At 47.7% G+C, this 5,000-nt stretch overlaps 1 protein-coding gene across 3 annotated transcripts in view; it reads left to right on the top strand.

Annotated features, from left to right (window-relative positions):
* Window positions 1–5,000, top strand: part of Hspbp1 (HSPA (Hsp70) binding protein 1) — a 22,015-nt gene that overhangs the window by 7,410 nt on the left and 9,605 nt on the right. The gene's annotated exons all lie outside the window — the stretch shown is intronic.

Here is a 5,000-nt window from a genome sequence, read left to right as displayed (position 1 = left end):
TGCAGATCAAACCCAGGGCTTTGTATATGGTATATTGAAGCACACCCCCAACTCTCTTTACCTTTTTTGTTTTGAGGGCACGGTCTTGTTAAGTTTTCCTAGGTTGGCCTTGAACTCACTGTACAGTCTAAGCAAACCTTGAACTTGTCATCCTCCTGCCTCCATATTCCAAGTAGGTTGAATTATAGCCTATGTCCTGAGGCTCAGCTAAGTCCATCCTTGTAGAGCGCCGAGTGTAGTATTTTTTTAGTGTATTCACAAGGTTGTACACTCCCTCTCAACTTCATAACATTCATCACCTCCAGCTGGACTCTGTAGGCAGCAGTCCCTCCCCGTGTCCCCCTAAGCCCAGCTCTTGCAGGCACTTGTTTAATGTGTCTCAGGACTTGCCTGTGCATGACATTTCTTGTAAACTGAACGGTGTGTGCCTCATATGGACTTTTGCTTCTGGATTCTTTCAACGAGTGCAGTGTTCGTCCTTGTTCTGGCATGCGTCAGTACTTCATTCCTTTTTATGGCTGAATGACATTTCTTCACATTGACACAGCACATTTTGTTTATCTGTTCATCCTCCAACGGGAGTCTGGGTTGTCTCACCCTCTTGGCTGTTCGGCCGCAGTGAGCAGGGGCTGGGAGTCTTGGGGTATGTACCTGGGAGAAGGCTTGCAAGGACATACAGGGCTCCTTAGTCATCTCTGCAAGGTTCATGGTCTCCTTTTCCTTTCTTTGTTTCTTTTTTTTTTTTCAAGACAGGTTTTCTTGGTGTAGCCCTGGCTGTCCTGGAACTACCTAGCACTGAACTTAGAGCGTCTGCTTCTGCTTCCAGGTGTTGGAACTAAGGTGTGCACCACCACTCCTGTCTCCTTTCCATTTTTTTTTTTTTTTTTTTTAAGATTTATNTATTTATTATATGTAAGTACACTGTAGCTGTCTTCAGACACTTCAGAAGAGGGCGTCAGATCTCATTACGGATGGTTGTGAGCCACCATGTGGTTGCTGGGATTTGAACTCAGGACCTTCGGAAGAGCAGTCGGGTGCTCTTACCCGCTGAGCCATCTCACCAGCCCTCCTTTCCATTTTTGAGACAGGATCTCATACAGACCAGGTTGAACTCTCTGTACCACAAGATGACCTTTAACTTCTCGTCTTCCTGCCTGAATCATTCCAGAGCCCTGGGCATATAGGCATGCACCACCATGCATGGTTCATGAGCTGCTGAGAGTTGAACCTAGGGTTTTGTGAATGCCAGGAAAACATCCTGTTACTACCAACTGACATACACCCCCAGTCTGACTGTTCTTTGCTCTAACAGCTACACATTGTGATTGAAATGGGATATGTAAAGCCAGGCCTGGCTGCCTATACTTATATTCTAGGACTCAGGAGGATTGCCATGAATGTGAGGTCCAAGCAGGTTACAAAGCTAGATTTTGGAAAGAAGGAGAGAAGGACAGGGGAGAAAGGCAGAGGCAGAAAAAGAGAAATGCGGTGTGTAGGCGGGGCCTCTAACCCACATCCTTTTTAGTTGCCTTCCCTGCCTCTTGAGCTCTGGTTTCCATGTGCTTGTTCACAGCGGATGGCAGATCTACTGGGGCATAGAGGCTGGCGGGAAAAACAGGGACGGCTCGGGTAGGAGAGGCCTCTAAGCAGGGAGAAAGGATTTGAATCTGAGGCAGGAAGGAGGTCTGGAGCAGGGCAGCCTCTGGGAAGTCACACCCAATTAGGACCATGAAGAGACAGATGCAGGATAACTTAGCCCTAGGGTGGGGAAACGAACTCTGTGCCCGAAATCTGCAACAGCTAGACCTGGAGCTACATGGGAGGGACCTGCAAAGCTTTCGTCTAAGATTTTAAGATTTATTACTTGGATTTTTTTTTTTTAATGTGCATGAGTTTTTTGCCTGCATGTCTATGTGTGCACTACACATATACAGTGTCTCCTTCGGAGGAGGCCAGAAAGGGCATTGTATCTCCTTGAACTTGAGTTACAGGTAGTGAGCTGAATCCAGGTTCTCTCAGTAAGAGCAATAAGTGCTCTTAACTGCTGAGCCATCTTTTCAGACTCTGTTAATTTTTTTAAAGAATCTATTTAAAAATTATTTTTAGTTCTGTGTATATGTGTTTGTTTCTGTGTGTAAGCACATGCACATGCGTGCCCTCAGATGCTAGAAGCATTGGATTCCCTGGGTCTGGAAGTATAGGTGGTTGGAACCACTTGATGTGGGTGCCGGGAACTGAATTTGGGCCTTCTGGAAGTGGCAGGTGCTCTTAACTACCAAGCGTCTCTCCAGCCTCTCCAGTCCCAGTCGCTCTTTAGAAAGACATTAAATAAGGTTGATGTGGTAACTCACCTATAATTCTGGTAAATGGGAGGCTGAGGCAGGAGGGTTTCTGTGAGTTCTAGGACAGCCTGGGGTCTACAGGGAGAATGTGTCTTGAATACCCTGTGCCTCCAATGCAGACATTCTTTTTTTTTTTTTTTTGGTTTTTCGAGACAGGGTTTCTCTGTTTAGCCCTGACTGTCCTGGAACTCACTCTGTAGACCAGGCTGGCCTCGAACTCAGAAATCCACCTGCCTCTGCCTCCCAAGTGCTGGGATCAAAGGCGTGTGCCACCATGCCCGGCTAATGCAGACGTTCTATAGTTGAAAATACAGGGTACTGAGAAGGTTAATACACATCTGTGATTCAACCTTTGGGAGCTGATCTAGAGGATGCCTGGAAACTTGAGGTCGCCTGGCTCAGACACCGAGGCCGATGGATCTCTGAGTTTGAGGTCGACCTGGTCTACCCTGTCTCTAAAACAAACAAGCAAACAAACAAACAAACAAACAACCCACTTTTTTTTTTTTTTTTGAGGTCAGCTTGTGCTGCACTTTGAAGGATCAAGGCTATTGAGAAATAGAGCTCAGTTGGTAGACTGCTTGCCTGGCATACAGGAAGCTCTGGGTTTGATCCCAAGCGCCACATGTAAAGCAGGTGTGGTTGCACATGCCTGTAACTTCATCAGCTTTTGGGAGGTGAAGAGGTGGAGTCAGGAGGATCAGAAGTTCAGGGTCGTCCTTGGGTATATAGTGAGTTCAAAGGTAGCCTGGCCCATATAAGATTTAGGGAGAGAGGAGGCAGAGGGAGGTGTAGAAGGGAGAGGGGAAAAGAAAATGAAGACGCAACAGAAATCTGTAAAAAGTTACATTGTTCAGAGTCAGGCAGGTACAAAGATTATGTAGTGAAAAGCCCCTGTCCCAGACCACCTGGTCCCCTTCTTGTACATGGCACACGTTTCTATAAGTGTGTGTGTGTGTGTGTGTGTGTAAGTGATATACATATGTGCACAGAGCTTCTCTTGCTCTGCTCATTTGTATGTGCCTGGTAACAGACCACCTGGATGGTTCTGCCCAGCTGATCTTGGACCACTTTTGTCCCCTTTCTTCTTTACACAGTAGTGACAGTCATCTTTCACATTCCTGGGGGTCAGGGCTCAAGAGCAGCCTACTTACGTAGTTCTTGATTTTGCCCTTTCTGAGGCCTTGGTCATCAGGCAGTGGACTGTAGTAGTGATGCTGTCTTTGAGCCCACATAGATCCCTGCTGTTGGCTATCTATCTTTTAGGTTGCCTGCTGCTGAAGGAAGCTTTTTGAGGACTGAGGCAAGAAGCCTGAGGTTGCTTGAGTGGCCCCATGGCATGGTGGGTTTTCTAGATGCAGTGGGGGAGCTACAAAACAACACTGCCATGTTACTCTGAAGTAGAGTTTGCACAATCACTTTAGAGTGCACAGTCAAGTGGTGTCTGCCCTTCCATGGGTAGATTTATAGTATGGTGTTATGTGGCTGCTTTCCAGGGCTCTGTGCTAGGAACCGGTAGGGCTTGGTCACGTGGGCTCCTGCTGCTTAAGGCAGGGACTTACTGCATTCCTAGCCCTCTCTTGTGAGGGCACAGACTTGGTTGCCCTGTCACTTCACTTTTGTAAGTGGTTCTTTGTTTGCACAGAGAAAGGGTTTCAGAAAGACTCACAGATGGGTCACTTGGAGTCATGCGTGTGCGGGCCTGGGGTGGGGGAAGGGACAGGGAAGGACAGGGAGACACATGCACCTCCTGGTGACGTGATCCCTGCTTCTGCTGCTGCTTCTCCTCCCACCTCCGCCCCTAGATGGGGTTTCTCAGTGTAACCCTTGCTCTGTAAGCCAGGCTGACCTTGAACTCAGAAATTCTCTTGCCTCTGACTGCAGAGTACTGTGGTCAAAGGTGTGTGCCACCACTGCCTTTGGAGAGGGGGCAGTGAATGCCATTGCCATATACTTGTGGTGGCCAGAGGACAACTGTGGTGCCAGCTCTCTTTTTTTTAACCTGTATGAGGGCCCTAAGGATCTCCAGGTCAGCCTTGCACTTCAGAGACTGCTCTTACCCTCTGAGCCGGCTCACTAGTCTTGCCTCTTCTTGTTCATACAGGGTCCTGTGTACTCCCGGCTGATCTCAGACTTGCTATCCAGCCAAGGCCTCCTGATCCCCTGCCTCCCAAACACCAAGATTACAAGTGTGTGCTACCCTATCTAGTGTGCTTTGGATTTTTACGATGTTTGTTGTTTGTTTGTTTACATGTGCATGGGCATGTGTGCCCCTAGTACAGGCGTGGTTGTCTAAAGGCAACTTGTGAGAGTTGGTTCTCACCTCCCGACGTTGGGTTCCCGGGATTCAGCTCAGGTTATCAGCTTTGATGGCAGGTGCCTGTGCCTTTACCTGCTGAGCCATCTTGGTGGCCCATTGTTTCACTGTAAGCCAGTGTAAGCTGGTATGTAACTTCCGATATAGCCCAGGCAAGCATCAAACTTGCAATGATCTTCATGTTTTGTTTTTAATTATGTGTATAAATGTTTTCCTGTACTTGGGAAAGCAGGTACTATAGTGTACAAAAGATGGTATCAGAGCCCCTGGAGCTGTAGTTACAGGTGGTTGTGAATTGCCTGCGTAGGTTCTGAAAACTGAACTCAGGTCCTCTGGAAGAA

This window comes from Mus pahari, chromosome 19 (genome assembly GCF_900095145.1).
Source record: "Mus pahari chromosome 19, PAHARI_EIJ_v1.1, whole genome shotgun sequence".
In the NCBI taxonomy this organism is placed as follows: domain Eukaryota; kingdom Metazoa; phylum Chordata; class Mammalia; order Rodentia; family Muridae; genus Mus; species Mus pahari.
This window is presented reverse-complemented; position numbering and strand designations above follow the sequence as displayed.